The following is a 17408-nucleotide window of genomic DNA, read 5'->3' on the forward strand; positions in this document are numbered from 1 at the left end:
ATTCATCCTGGGATTCCAGTAATAGATTCCGATGGACATGGGAAGGTTTGCTATAACGTGTGGACCTTCAACTTGACGACGAAACACAGAAATTGCGTCGGAATTGAACACAAGAGGCACCATGCCGACTTCTGTGCGGGAGAGTAATGCTTCTAACTGTCTGTGCTTTGATTCTTTATTGGGATTCCAGTAATAGATTCCGATGGACACGGGAGGGTTTACCGTAACCTGTGTACCTTCAACTTGACGATGAAACACAGAAATTGCGTGGGATTGGAATACAATAGGCACCATGCCGACTTCTGTCCGGGAGAGTAATGCTACTATCTGTCTGTGCTTTGATTCTTTCCTGGGATTCCAGTAATAGATTCCGATGGACATGGGTAGGTTTACTGTAACCTGAGGACCTTCAACTTGACGATGAAACACAGAATTTTCGTCGGAATCGAATACAACAGGCACCATGCCGACTTCTGTCCGGGAGAGTAATGCTTCTATCTGTCTATGCTATGATGCTTTCCTGGGATTCCAGTAATAGATTCCGATGGACATGGGAAGGTTTACTATAACCTGTGGACCTTCAACTTGACGATGAAACACAGAAATTCCTGCGGAATTGAATACAACAGTCACCATGCCGACTTATGTACGGTAGAATGATGCTTCTATCTGGCTGTGCTTTGATCCTTTCCTGGGAATCCAGTAATAGATTCCGATGGACATCGGTAGGTTTACTGTAACCTGTGGACGTTGAACTCGACGATGAAACACAGAAATTCCGTCGAGTTTGAATACAACAGGCACCATGCCAACTTCTGTTTGGGAAAGTAATGCTTCTATCTGTCTGTGCTTTGATTCTTTCTTGGGATTCCAGTAATAGATTCCGATGGACATGGAAAGGTTTACTGTAACCTGTGGACTTTCAACTTGGCGATGAAACACAGACATTGCGTCGGAATTGAATACAACAGGCACCATGCCGACTTCTGTCCGGGGGAGTAATGCTTCTATCTATCTGTGCTTTGATTCTTTCCTGGGATTCCAGTAATACATTCCGATGGACATGGGAAGGTTTACTGTAACCTGTGGACTTTTAACTTGACGACGAAACACAGAAATTGCGTCGGAATTCAATACAACAGGCACCATGACGACTTCTGTCCGGGAGAGTAATGCTACTATCTGTCTGTGCTTTGAATCTTTCCTGGGATTCCAGTAATAGATTCCGATGGACATCGGAACGTTTACTGTAACTTGTCGACCTTTAACTTGACGATGAAACACAGAAATTGCGTCGGAATTGAATACAACAGGCACCATGCCGACATCTGTCCAGGAGAGTAATGCTTCTATCTGTCTGTGTTCTGATTCTTTCCTGGGATTTCAGTAATAGATTCCGATGGACATGGGAAGGTTTACTGTAACCTGTGGACCTTCAACTTGACGATGAAACACAGAAATTGCGTCGGAATTGTATACGACACGCACCATGCCGACTTCTGTCCGGGAGAGTAATTCTACTAACTGTCTGTGCTTTGATTCTTTCTTGGGATTCCAGTAATAGATTCCGATGGACATGGAAAGGTTTACTGTAACCTGTGGACTTTCAACTTGGCGATGAAACACAGACATTGCGTCGGAATTGAATACAACAGGCACCATGCCGACTTCTGTCCGGGGGAGTAATGCTTCTATCTATCTGTGCTTTGATTCTTTCCTGGGATTCCAGTAATACATTCCGATTCACACGGGAAGGTTTACCGTAACCTGTGTACCTTCAACTTGACGATGAAACACAGAAATTGCGTGGGAATTGAATACAATAGGCACCATGCCAACTTCAGTCCGGGAGAGTAATGCTACTATCTGTCTGTGCTTTGATTCTTTCCTGGGAATCCAGTAATAGATTCCGATGGACATGGGAAGGTTTACTGTAACCTGAGGACCTTCAACTTGACGATGAAACACAGAATTTTCGTCGGAACTGAATACAACAGGCACCATGCCGACTTCTGTCCGGGGGAGTAATGCTTCCATCTTTCTGTGCTTTGATTCTTTCCTGGGCTTCCAGTAAAACATTCCGATGGACATGGGAAGGTATACTCTAACCTGTGGACTTTTAACTTGACGGTGAAACATAGAAATTGCGTTGGTACTCAATACAACAGGCACCATGCCGACTTCTGTCGGGGAGAGTAGTGCTACTATCTTTCTGTGATTTGATTCTTTCCTGGGATTCCAGTAATAGATTCCGATGGACATCGGAAGGTTTACTGTAACTTGTCGACCTATAACTTGACGATGAAAAACAGAAATTGCGTCGGAAATGAATACTACAGGCACCATGCCGACTTCTGTCCGGGCGAGTAATGCTTCTAACTGTCTGTGCTTTGACTCTCTTCTGGGATTCCTGTAATAGATTACGATGGACATGGGAAGGTTTACTGTAACCTGTGGACCTTCAACTTGACGATTAAACACAGAAATTGCGTCGGAATTGAATACAACAGGCACCATGCCGACTTATGTCCGGGAGAGTGATGCTTCTATCTGTCTGTGCTTTGATCCTTTCCTGGGAATCCAGTATTAGATTCCGATGGACAGCGGAAGGTTTACTGTAAAATGTGGACCTTGAACTCGACGATGAAACACAGAAATTGCGTCGAAATTTAATACAACAGGCACCATGCCAACTTCTGTTCGGGAAAGTAATGCTTCTATCTGTCTGTGCTTTGAATCTTTCCTGGGATTCCGGTAATAGATTCCGATGGACATGGGAAGATTTACTGTAACGTGTGGACCTTCAACTAGACGACGAAACACAGAAATTGCGTCGGAATTGAATACAAGAGGCACCATGCCGACTTCTGTCCGGGAGAGTAATGCTTCTAACCATCTGTGCTTTGATTCTTTCCTGGGATTCCAGTAATAGATTCCGATGGACATGGGAAGGTCTACCGTAACCTGCGGACCGTCAACTTGACGATGAAACACAGAAATTGCATCGGAATTGAATACAATAGGCACCATGACGACTTCTGTCCGGGAGAGTAAAGCTTCTAACTGTCTGTGCGTTGATTCTTTCCTGGGATTTCACTAATACATTCCGATGAACATGGGAAGGTTTACTGTAACCTGTGGACCTTCAACTTGACGATGAAACACAGAAATTGCGTCGGAACTGATCACAACAGCCACCACGCCGGTTTCTCTCCGGAGAGTAATGCTTCTAACTGTCTGTGCTTTGATTGTTTCCTGGGATTCCAGTAGAAGATTCCGATTGACATGGGATGGTTTACTGTAACCTGTGGACCATCAACTTGACGATGAAACGCAGAAATTGCGTCGGAATTGAATACAACAGGCTCAATGCCGACTTCTGTCCGGTAGAGTAATGCATCTATCTGTCTGTGCTTTGACTCTTTCCTGGGATTCCAGTAATAGATTCCGATGGACATGGGGAGGTTTCCTGTAACCTGTGGACCTTCAACTTGACGATGAAACACAGAAATTGTGTCGGAATTAAATACAACAGGCACCGTGCCAACTTCTGTTCGGGAAAGTAATGCTTCTATCTGTCTGTGCTTTGAATCTTTACTGGGATTCCGGTAATAGATTCCGATGGACATGGGAAGTTTTACTGTAACGTGTGGACCTTCAACTTGACGACGAAACACAGAAATTGCGTCGGAATTGAATACAAGAGGCACCATGCCGACTTCTGTCCGGGAGAGTAATGCTTCTAACCGTCTGTGCTTTGATTCCTTCCTGGGATTCCAGTAATAGAATCCGATGGACATGGGAAGGTCTACCTTAACCTGTGGACCGTCAACTTGACGATGAAACACAGAAATTGCATTGGAATTGAATACAATAGGCACCATGACGACTTCTGTCCGGGAGAGTAAAGCTTGTAACTGTCTGTGCCTTGATTCTGTCCTGGGATTTCACTAATACATTCCGATGAACATGGGAAGGTTTACTGTAACCTGTGGACCTTCAACTTGACGATGAAACACAGAAATTGCGTCGGAACTGATCACAACAGCCACCACGCCGGTTTCTCTCCGGAGAGTAATGCTTCTAACTGTCTGTGCTTTGACTGTTTCCTGGGATTCCAGTAGAAGATTCCGATTGACATGGGATGGTTTACTGTAACCTGTGGACCTTCAACTTGACGATGAAACGCAGAAATTGCGTCGGAATTGAATGCAACAGGCTCAATGCCGACTTCTGTCCGGGAGAGTAATGCTTCTAACTGTCTGTTCTTTGATTCTTTCCTGAGATTCTAGTAATAGATTCCGATGGACATGGGAAGGTTTACTGTAACCTGTGGACCTTCCACTTGCCGATGAAACACAGAAATTGCGTCGGAACTGATCACAACAGCCACCATGCCGGTTTCTCTCCGGAGAGTAATGCGTCTAACTGTCTGTGCTTTGATTGTTTCCTGGGATTCCAATAGAAGATTCCGATTGACATGGGATGGTTTACTGTAACCTGTGGACCTTCAACTTGCCGATGAAGCACAGAAATTGCATCGGAATTGAATACAACAGGCACCATGCCGACTTCTGTCCGGGGGAGTAATGCTTCTATTTGTCTGTGCTTTGATTCTTTCCTGGGATTCCAGTAATACATTCCGATGGACATGGGAAGGTTTACTGTAAACTGTGGACCTTCAACTTGGCAATGAAACACAGAAATTGCGTCGGAATTGAATTCAACAGGCACCATGCCGACTTCTGTCCGGGAGAGTACTGCTTCTATCTGTCTGTGCTTTGATTCTTTCCTGGGATTCCAGTATTAGATTCCGATGGACATGAGAAGGTTTACCGTAACCTGTGGACCGTCACCTTGACGATGAAACACAGAAATTGCATCGAAATTGAATACAATAGGCACTAAGCCGACTTATGTCCGGGAGAGTAAAGCTTCTAACTGTCTGTGCTTTGATTCTTTCCTGGGATTTCACTAAACCATTCCGATGAAGATGGGAAGGTTTACTGTAACCTGTGGATCTTCAATTTGACAATGAAACACAGAAATTGCGTCAGAACTGATCACAACAGCCACCATGCCGGTTTCTCTCCGGAGAGTAATGCTTCTAACTGTCTGTGCTTTGATTGTTTCCTAAGATTCCAGTAGAAGATTCCGATTGACATGGGATGGTTTACTGTAACCTGTGGACATTCAACTTGACGATGAAACACAGAAATTGCGTCGGAATTGAATACAACAGGCTCAATGCCGACTTTTGTCCGGTAGAGTAATGTTTCTATCTGTCTGTGCAATGATACTTTCCTGGGATTCCAGTAATAGATTCCGATGGACATCATAAGGTTTACTGTAACCTGTGGACCTTCAACATGACGACGAAACACAGAAATTGCATCGGAATTGAGTTCAACAGGCACCATGCCGACTTCTCTCCGAGAGAGTAATGCTACTAACTGTCTGTGCTTTGACTCTTTCCTGGGATTCCAGTAATAGATTCCAATGGACATGCGAAGGTTTCCTGTAACCTGTGGACATTCAACTTGACGATGAAACGCAGAAATTGTGTCGGAATTAAATACAGGAGGCACCGTGCCGACTTCTGTACGGGAGAGTAATGCTTCTAACTGTCTGTGCTTTGATTCTTTCCTGAGATTCTAGTAATAGACTCCGATGGACTTGGAAGGTTTACTGTAACCTGTGGACCTTCCACTTGACGATGAAACACAGAAATTGCGTCGGAATTGAATACAGGAGGCACCATGCCGTCTTCTGTCCGGGAGAAAAATACTTCTAACTGTCTGAGCTTTGATTCTTTCCTGGGATTCCAGTAATAGATTCCGATGGACACGGGAAAGTTTACCGTAACCTGTGTACCTTCAACTTGACGATGAAACACAGAAATTGCGTGGGAATTGAATACAATAGGCACCATGCCGACTTCTGTCCGGGAGAGTAATGCTACTATCTGTCTGTGCTTTGATTCTTTCCTGGGTTCCAGTAATAGATTCCGATGGACATGGGTAGGTTTACTGTAACCTGAGGACCTTCCGCTTGACGATGAAACACAGAATTTTCGTCGGAATTGAATACAACAGGCACCATGCAGACTTCTGTCCGGGAGAGTAATGCTTCTATCTGTCTATGCTATGATGCTTTCCTGGGATTCCAGTAATAGATTCCGATAGACATGGGAAGGTTTACTGTAACCTGTGAACCTTCAACTTGACGATGAAACACAGATAATGCGTCGGATTTGAATACAACAGGCACCATGCCGACTTATGTCCGGGAGAGTGATGCTTCTATCTGTCTGTGCATTGATCCTTTCCTGGGAATCCAGTAATAGATTCCGATGGACATCGGAAGGTTTACTGTAACCTGTGGACCTTGAACTCGACGATGAAACACAGAAATTGCGTCGAAATTGAATACGACAGGCACCATGCCAACTTCTGTTCGGGAAAGTAATGCTTCTATCTGTCTGTGCTTTGATTCTTTCTTGGGATTCCAGTAATAGATTCCGATGGACATGGGAAGTTTTACTGTAAGCTGTGGACCTTCAACTTGGCGATGAAACACAGAAATTGCGTCGGAATTGAATACAACAGGCTCCATGCCGACTTCTGTCCGGGGGAGTATTGCTTCTATCTGTCTGTGCTTTGATTCTTACTTGGGATTCCAGTAATAGATTCCGATGGACATGGAAAGGTTAACTGTAACCTGTGGACTTTCAACTTGGCGATGAAACACAGAAATTGCGTCGGAATTGAATACAACAGGCACCATGCCGACATCTGTCCAGGAGAGTAATGCTTCTATCTGTCTGTGTTTTGATTCTTTCCTGGGATTTCAGTAATAGATTCCGATGGACATGGGAAGGTTTACTGTAACCTGTGGACCTTCAACTTGACGATGAAACACAGAAATTGCGTTGGAATTGAATACAACAGGCACTGTGCCGACTTCTGTCCGGGAGAGTAATGCTTCAATCTGTCTGTGCTTTGATTCATCCTGGGATTCCAGTAATAGATTCCGATGGACATGGGAAGGTTTACTATTACGTGTGGACCTTCAACTTGACGACGAAACACAGAAATTGCGTCGGAATTGAACACAAGAGGCACCATGCCGACTTCTGTGCGGGAGAGTAATGCTTCTAACTGTCTGTGCTTTGATTCTTTATTGGGATTCCAGTAATAGATTCCGATGGACACGGGAGGGTTTACCGTAACCTGTGTACCTTCAACTTGACGATGAAACACAGAAATTGCGTGGGATTGGAATACAATAGGCACCATGCCGACTTCTGTCCGGGAGAGTAATGCTACTATCTGTCTGTGCTTTGATTCTTTCCTGGGATTCCAGTAATAGATTCCGATGGACATGGGTAGGTTTACTGTAACCTGAGGACCTTCAACTTGACGATGAAACACAGAATTTTCGTCGGAATCGAATACAACAGGCACCATGCCGACTTCTGTCCGGGAGAGTAATGCTTCTATCTGTCTATGCTATGATGCTTTCCTGGGATTCCAGTAATAGATTCCGATGGACATGGGAAGGTTTACTGTAACCTGTGGACCTTCAACTTGACGATGAAACACAGAAATTCCTGCGGAATTGAATACAACAGTCACCATGCCGACTTATGTACGGTAGAATGATGCTTCTATCTGGCTGTGCTTTGATCCTTTCCTGGGAATCCAGTAATAGATTCCGATGGACATCGGTAGGTTTACTGTAACCTGTGGACCTTGAACTCGACGATGAAACACAGAAATTCCGTCGAATTTGAATACAACAGGCACCATGCCAACTTCTGTTCGGGAAAGTAATGCTTCTATCTGTCTGTGCTTTGATTCTTTCTTGGGATTCCAGTAATAGATTCCGATGGACATGGAAAGGTTTACTGTAACCTGTGGACTTTCAACTTGGCGATGAAACACAGACATTGCGTCGGAATTGAATACAACATACACCATGCCGACTTCTGTCCGGGGGAGTAATGCTTCTATCTATCTGTGCTTTGATTCTTTCCTGGGATTCCAGTAATACATTCCGATGGACATGGGAAGGTTTACTGTAACCTGTGGACTTTTAACTTGACGACGAAACACAGAAATTGCGTCGGAATTCAATACAACAGGCACCATGCCGACTTCTGTCCGGGAGAGTAATGCTACTATCTGTCTGTGCTTTGAATCTTTCCTGGAATTCCAGTAATAGATTCCGATGGACATCGGAAGGCTTACTGTAACTTGTCGACCTTTAACTTGACGATGAAACACAGAAATTGCGTCGGAATTGAATACAACAGGCACCATGCCGACATCTGTCCAGGAGAGTAATGCTTCTATTTGTCTGTGTTTTGATTCTTTCCTGGGATTTCAGTAATAGATTCCGATGGACATGGGAAGGTTTACTGTATCCTGTGGACCTTCAACTTGACGATGAAACACAGAAATTGCGTCGGAATTGTATACGACACGCACCATGCCGACTTCTGTCCGGGAGAGTAATTCTACTAACTGTCTGTGCTTTGATTCTTTCCTGGGATTCCAGTAAAAGATTCCGATGGACATGGGAAAGTTTTCTGTAACCTGTGGACCTTCAACTTGACGATGAAACACAGAAATTGCGTCGGAATTGAATACAACAGGCACCATGCCGACTTCTGTCCGGGAGAGTAATGCTTCTATCTGTCTGTGCTTTGATTGTTTCCTGGGATTCCAGTAATAGTTTACAATAGACATGGGAAGGTTTACTGTAACCTGTGGACCTTCAACTTGACGATGAAACACAGAAATTTCGTCGGAACTGAATACAACAGGCACCATTCCGACTTCTGTCCGGCTGAGGAATGCTTCTATCTGTCTGTGATTTGATTCTTTCCTGGGATTCCAGTAGATGATTCCAATGGACATCGGAAGGTTCACTGTAACCTGTGGACCATCTTGACGATGAAACACAGAAATTGCGTTGGAATTGAATACAACAGGCACCGTGCCGACTTCTGTCCGTTAGAGTAATGCTTCAATCTGTCTGTGCTTTGATTCTTTCCTGGGATACTAGTAATAGATTCCGATGGACATGGGAAAGTTTACTGTAACCTGTGGACCTTCCACTTGACGATGAAACACAGAAATTGCGTCGGAATTGAATACAAGAGGCACCATGCCGACTTCTGTCTGGGAGAGTAATACTTCTAACTGTCTGTGCATTGATTCTTTCCTGGGATTCCAGTAATAGATTCCGATGGACACGGGAAGGTTTACCGTAACCTGTGTACCTTCAACTTGACGATGAAACACAGAAATTGCGTGGGAATTGAATACAATAGGCACCATGCCGGTTTCTGTCCGGGAGAGTAATGCTACTATCTGTCTGTGCTTTGATTCTTTCTTGGGATTCCAGTAATAGATTCCGATGGACATGGGAAGGTTTACTGTAACCTGAGGACCGTCAACTTGACGATGAAACACAGAATTTTCGTCGGAATTGAATACAACAGGCACCATTCCGACTTCTGTCCCTGAGAGTAATGCTTCTATCTGTCTATGTTATGATGCTCTCCTGGGATTCCAGTAATAGATTCAGATGGACATCGGAAGGCTTACTGTAACTTGTCGACCTTTAACTTGACGATGAAACACAGAAATTGCGTCGGAATTGAATACAACAGGCACCATGCCGACATCTGTCCATGAGAGTAATGCTTCTATCTGTCTGTGTTTTGATTCTTTCCTGGGATTTCAGTAATAGATTCCGATGGACATGGGAAGGTTTACTGTATCCTGTGGACCTTCAACTTGACGATGAAACACAGAGATTGCGTCGGAATTGAATACAACAGGCACCATGCCGACTTCTGTCCGGGGGAGTAATGCTTCTATCTGTCTGTGCTTTGTTTCTTTCCTGGGATTCCAGTAATACATTCCGATGGACATGGGAAGGTTTATTGTAACCTGTGGACTTTTAACTTGACGATGAAACACAGAAATTGCGTCGGAATTGAATACAACAGGCACCATGTAGACTCCTGTCCGGGAGAGTAATGCTTCAATCTGTCTGTGTTTTGATTCTTTCCTGGGAATCCAGTAATAGATTCCGATGGACATGGGAAGGTTTACTGTAACCTGTGGACCTTCAACTTGATGATGAAACACAGAAATTGCGTCGGAATTGTATACAACACGCACCATGCCGACTTCTGTCCGGGAGAGTAATTCTTCAAACTGTCTGTGCTTTGATTCTTTCCTGGGATTCCAGTAAAAGATTCCGATGGACATGATAAGTTTTTCTGTAACCTGTGGACCTTCAACTTGACGATGAAACACAGAAATTGCGTCGGAACCGAATGCAACAGGCACCATGCCGACTTCTGTCCAGGAGAGTAATGCTTCTATCTGTCTGTGCTTTATTTCTTTCTTGGGATTCCAGTAATAGATTCCGATGGACATGGGAAGGTTTACTGTAACCTGTGGACCTTCAACTTGGCGATGAAACACAGAAATTGCGTCGGAATTGAATACAACAGGCACCATGCCGAATTCTGTCCGGGAGAGTACTGCTTCTATCTGTCTGTGCTTTGATTCTTTCCTGGGATTCCAGTATTAGATTCCGATGGACATGGGAAGGTTTACTGTAACTTGTAGACCTTCAACTTGACGATGAAACACAGAAATTCGCGTCGTAATTTAAAACAACAGGCACCATGCCGACTTCTGTCCGGGACAGTAATGCTTCTATCTGTCTGTGCTTTGATTCTTTCCTGGGAGGCCAGTAATAGATTCCGATGGACATGGGATGGTTTACTGTAACCCGTGGACTTTCAACTTGACGATGAAACACAGAATTTGCGTCGGAATTGAATACAACACTCACCATGCCGACTTCTGTCCGGGAGAGTAATGCTTATAACTGTCTGTGCTTTGATTCTTTCCTGGGAATCCAGTAATAGATTCCGATGGACATCGGAAGGTTTACTATAACCTGTGGACCATCAACTCGACGATGAAACACAGAAATATCGTCGAAACTGAATACAACAGGCACCATGCCGCCTTCTGTCCGGGACAGTAATGCTTCTATTTGTCTGTGCTTTGATTCTTTCCTGGGATTCCAGTAATAGATTCAGATGGACATGGGAAGGTTTACTGTAACCTGTGGACCTTCAACTTGACGATGAAACACAGAAATTGCGTCGGAATTGAATACAACAGGCACCATGCCGACTTCTGTCCGGGAGAGTAATGCTTCTATCTGTCTGTGCTTTGATTGTTTCCTGGGATTCCAGTAATAGTTTCCAATAAACATGGGAAGGTTTACTGTAACCTGTGGACCTTCAACTTGACGATGAAACACAGAAATTTCGTCGGAACTGAATACAACAGGCACCATTCCGACATCTGTCCGGCTGAGTAATGCTTCTATCTGTCTGTGATTTGATTCTATCCTGGGATTCCAGTAGAAGATTCCAATGGACATCGGAAGGTTTACTGTAACCTGTGGACCATCTTGACGATGAAACACAGAAATTGCGTTGGTATTGAATACAACAGTCACCGTGCCGACTTCTGTCCGGGAGAGTAATGCTTCAATCTGTCTGTGCTTTGATTCCTTCCTGGGATTCCAGTAATAGATTCCGATGGACATGGGAAGGTTTACTGTAACGTGAGGATCTTCAACTTGACGACGAAACACAGAAATTGCGTGGGAATTGAATACAACAGGCACCATGCCGTCTTCTGTCCGGGAGAGCAATGCTTCTACCTGTTGTGATGTTACAAAATAGAAGTGATGTTGCTATTCGATGGAAAGTTGGAAATTGAGATTTAACTAACTGTTTTATCAATCACAATTGGCGTAAGAATCATGGATTGACCATTGTCATAAAATATTGCATTATGAGATGTGAATAGTTTTTACTTGCGGTTTCGCGTGGCTTGAGGCAGTCTCAACTAGCGTGCTATTGATTAAGAAATTGCGTTATCGTCTTTCTAATTACTTCATGATCGTAGATACGATCATACCCGGTTGTGAAGTTATTGTTATGACAAAACAATTTCCTAAGGGACCAGAAAGTTTTTAAGGGCGCAAAAACAACTGTAACATCACACAAAAGAGAAATTCAATATTAAAGCTGATGCAAGAAGACGATAAAACAGTTTTCTTTTTATCAATGTAACACGCACATTGGACTGCTGATCTTGGAGTCTGTAATATTAGCAAAATGCATAATTAAAATGAAAATAATACTGAGGAGATAATAGGAATGAGCACTGCTAAATGATTCAGTATTCCCAGAACAAATATTTATTATAACTAAAACATATATCGTACCTTAAGCTTAATACAACAATGACGGTAGATTTTTATGTCCGTATCATGTCCACTGAGCGCTCTTTTATATAGCCATTGTCCTCTTGAGTCGCTCGTGCTTCGTCACGGTAAGTTACAACAGTTCTTCTTCCTACACTTCACTCAAAACTTAAACATAACACGTTTTTATACATTTACTAAAAAATTAGATCAGACTGCCACAGATCTGCGTCCGTCTTACTTCAGAAAAACAGTACAAGTCTTTTTAGCGCTCAAGGCTTCATTTGTTCTCCAGCGAACAAAATAGTGAAGGATTGCACATCTATCCGTATTTCTGTTTATATTGCCGCCCAAAGACGACGAATTACATTATTAGAAAATTCCACCGTCGCTATGCGACGCCTTATTATATATTAATCATTCTTTATAAACAAGTATTTGCCTTCTGGCTGAATTTGCTGTTTTAATTAAGCCAAAAATAGCGAATATCACACTGTCTGTGCTTTGATTCTTTCCTGGGATTCCGGTAATAGATTCCGATGGACATGGGAAAGTTTACCGTAACCTGTGTACCTTCAACTTGACGATGAAACACAGAAATTGCGTGGGAATTGAATACAATAGGCACCATGCCGACTTCTGTCCGGGAGAGTAATGCTACTATCTGTCTGTGCTTTGATTCTTTCCTGGGATTCCAGTGATAGATTCCGATGGACATGGGTAGGTTTACTGTAACCTGAGGACCTTCCGCTTGACGATGAAACACAGAATTTTCGTCGGAATTGAATACAACAGGCACCATGCAGACTTCTGTCCGGGAGAGTAATGCTTCTATGTGTCTATGCTATGATGCATTCCTGGGATTCCAGTAATAGATTCCGATGGACATGGGAAGGTTTACTGTAACCTGTGAACCTTCAACTTCACGATGAAACACAGATATTGCGTCGGATTTGAATACAACAGGCACCATGCCGACTTATGTCCGGGAGAGTGATGCTTCTATCTGTCTGTGCTTTGATTCTTTCTTGGAATTCCAGTAATAGATTCCGATGGACGTGAGAAGTTTTACTGTAACTTGTAGACCTTCAACTTGACGATGAAACACAGAAATTGCGTCGTAATTCAAAACAACAGACACCATGCCGACTTCTGTCCGGGACAGTAATGCTTCTATCTGTCTGTGCTTTGATTCTTTCCTGGGATTCCAGTAATAGATTCCGATGGACATCAGGAGGTTTATTGTAACTTGTGGACCTTCAACGTGACGATGAAAAACAGAAATTGCGTCGGAATTGAATACAACGGGCACCATGCCGACTTCTGTCCGGGAGAGTAATGCTTCTATCTGTCTGTGCTTTGATTCTTTCCTGGGAGGCCAGTAATAGATTCCGATGGACATGGGATGGTTTACTGTTACCCGTGGACTTTCAACTTGACGATGAAACACAGAATTTGCGTCGGAATTGAATACAACACGCACCATACCGACTTCTGTCCGGGACAGTAATGCTTATAACTGTCTGTGCTTTGATTCTTTCCTGGGAATCCAGTAATAGATTCCGATGGACATCGGAAGGTTTACTATAACCTGTGGACCATCAACTCGACGATGAAACACAGAAATATCGTCGAAACTGAATACAACAGGCACCATGCCAACTTCTGTTCGGGAAAGCAATGCTTCTATCTGTCTGTGCTTTGATTCTTTCTTGGGATTCCAGTAATAGATTCCGATGGACATGAGAAGGTTTACTGTAACCTGCGGACATTCAACTTGGCGATGAAACAGAGAAATTGCGTCGGAAGTGAATACAACAGGCACCATGACGCCTTCTGTCCGGGACAGTAATGCTTCTATCTGTCTGTGCTTTGATTCTTTCCTGGGATTCCAGTAATAGATTCAGATGGACATGGGAAGGTTTACTGTACCCTGTGGACCTTCAACCTGACGATGAAACACAGAAATTGCGTCGGAATTGAATACAACAGGCACCATGCCGACTTATGTCCGGGAGAGTGAAGATTCTATCTGTCTGTGCTTTGAGCCTTTCCTGGGAATCCAGTAATAGTTTCCGATGGACATCGAAAGGTTTACTGTAACCTGTGGACCTTTAACTCGACGATGAAACACAGAAATTGCGTCGAAATTGAATACAACATTCACCATGACAACTTCTGTTCGGGAAAGTAATGCTTCTATCTGCCTGTGTTTTGATTCTTTCTTGGGATTCCAGTAATAGATGCCCATGGACATGGGAAAGTTTACTGTAACCTGTGGACCTTCAACTTGACGATGAAACACTGAAATTGCGTCGGAATTGAATACAACAGGCTCAATGCCGACTTTTGTCCGGTAGAGTAATGCTTCTATCTGTCTGTGTATTGATACTATCCTGGGATTCCAGTAATAGATTCCGATGGACATCATAAGGTTTACTGTAACCTGTGGACCTTCAACTTGACGACGAAACACAGAAATTGCATCGGAATTGAGTTCAACAGGCACCATGCCGACTTCTCTCCGAGAGAGTAATGCTACTAACTGTCTGTGCTTTGACTCTTTCCTGGGATTCCAGTAATAGATTCCAATGGACATGCGAAGGTTTCCTGTAACCTGTGGACATTCAACTTGACGATGAAACGCAGAAATTGTGTCGGAATTAAATACAGGAGGCACCGTGCCGACTTCTGTACGGGAGAGTAATGCTTCTAACTGTCTGTGCTTTGATTCTTTCCTGAGATTCTAGTAATAGACTCCGATGGACTTGGAAGGTTTACTGTAACCTGTGGACCTTCCACTTGACGATGAAACACAGAAATTGCGTCGGAATTGAATACAGGAGGCACCATGCCGTCTTCTGTCCGGGAGAAAAATACTTCTAACTGTCTGAGCTTTGATTCTTTCCTGGGATTCCAGTAATAGATTCCGATGGACACGGGAAAGTTTACCGTAACCTGTGTACCTTCAACTTGACGATGAAACACAGAAATTGCGTGGGAATTGAATACAATAGGCACCATGCCGACTTCTGTCCGGGAGAGTAATGCTACTATCTGTCTGTGCTTTGATTCTTTCCTGGGTTCCAGTAATAGATTCCGATGGACATGGGTAGGTTTACTGTAACCTGAGGACCTTCCGCTTGACGATGAAACACAGAATTTTCGTCGGAATTGAATACAACAGGCACCATGCAGACTTCTGTCCGGGAGAGTAATGCTTCTATCTGTCTATGCTATGATGCTTTCCTGGGATTCCAGTAATAGATTCCGATAGACATGGGAAGGTTTACTGTAACCTGTGAACCTTCAACTTGACGATGAAACACAGATAATGCGTCGGATTTGAATACAACAGGCACCATGCCGACTTATGTCCGGGACAGTGATGCTTCTATCTGTCTGTGCATTGATCCTTTCCTGGGAATCCAGTAATAGATTCCGATGGACATCGGAAGGTTTACTGTAACCTGTGGACCTTGAACTCGACGATGAAACACAGAAATTGCGTCGAAATTGAATACGACAGGCACCATGCCAACTTCTGTTCGGGAAAGTAATGCTTCTATCTGTCTGTGCTTTGATTCTTTCTTGGGATTCCAGTAATAGATTCCGATGGACATGGGAAGTTTTACTGTAAGCTGTGGACCTTCAACTTGGCGATGAAACACAGAAATTGCGTCGGAATTGAATACAACAGGCTCCATGCCGACTTCTGTCCGGGGGAGTATTGCTTCTATCTGTCTGTGCTTTGATTCTTACTTGGGATTCCAGTAATAGATTCCGATGGACATGGAAAGGTTAACTGTAACCTGTGGACTTTCAACTTGGCGATGAAACACAGAAATTGCGTCGGAATTGAATACAACAGGCACCATGCCGACATCTGTCCAGGAGAGTAATGCTTCTATCTGTCTGTGTTTTGATTCTTTCCTGGGATTTCAGTAATAGATTCCGATGGACATGGGAAGGTTTACTGTAACCTGTGGACCTTCAACTTGACGATGAAACACAGAAATTGCGTTGGAATTGAATACAACAGGCACTGTGCCGACTTCTGTCCGGGAGAGTAATGCTTCAATCTGTCTGTGCTTTGATTCATCCTGGGATTCCAGTAATAGATTCCGATGGACATGGGAAGGTTTACTATAACGTGTGGACCTTCAACTTGACGACGAAACACAGAAATTGCGTCGGAATTGAACACAAGAGGCACCATGCCGACTTCTGTGCGGGAGAGTAATGCTTCTAACTGTCTGTGCTTTGATTCTTTATTGGGATTCCAGTAATAGATTCCGATGGACACGGGAGGGTTTACCGTAACCTGTGTACCTTCAACTTGACGATGAAACACAGAAATTGCGTGGGATTGGAATACAATAGGCACCATGCCGACTTCTGTCCGGGAGAGTAATGCTACTATCTGTCTGTGCTTTGATTCTTTCCTGGGATTCCAGTAATAGATTCCGATGGACATGGGTAGGTTTACTGTAACCTGAGGACCTTCAACTTGACGATGAAACACAGAATTTTCGTCGGAATCGAATACAACAGGCACCATGCCGACTTCTGTCCGGGAGAGTAATGCTTCTATCTGTCTATGCTATGATGCTTTCCTGGGATTCCAGTAATAGATTCCGATGGACATGGGAAGGTTTACTGTAACCTGTGGACCTTCAACTTGACGATGAAACACAGAAATTCCTGCGGAATTGAATACAACAGTCACCATGCCGACTTATGTACGGTAGAATGATGCTTCTATCTGGCTGTGCTTTGATCCTTTCCTGGGAATCCAGTAATAGATTCCGATGGACATCGGTAGGTTTACTGTAACCTGTGGACCTTGAACTCGACGATGAAACACAGAAATTCCGTCGAATTTGAATACAACAGGCACCATGCCAACTTCTGTTCGGGAAAGTAATGCTTCTATCTGTCTATGCTTTGATTCTTTCTTGGGATTCCAGTAATAGATTCCGATGGACATGGAAAGGTTTACTGTAACCTGTGGACTTTCAACTTGGCGATGAAACACAGACATTGCGTCGGAAATGAATACAACAGGCACCATGCCGACTTCTGTC

Source organism: Schistocerca piceifrons, chromosome 4 (assembly GCF_021461385.2).
Source record: "Schistocerca piceifrons isolate TAMUIC-IGC-003096 chromosome 4, iqSchPice1.1, whole genome shotgun sequence".
In the NCBI taxonomy this organism is placed as follows: Eukaryota; Metazoa; Arthropoda; class Insecta; order Orthoptera; family Acrididae; genus Schistocerca; species Schistocerca piceifrons.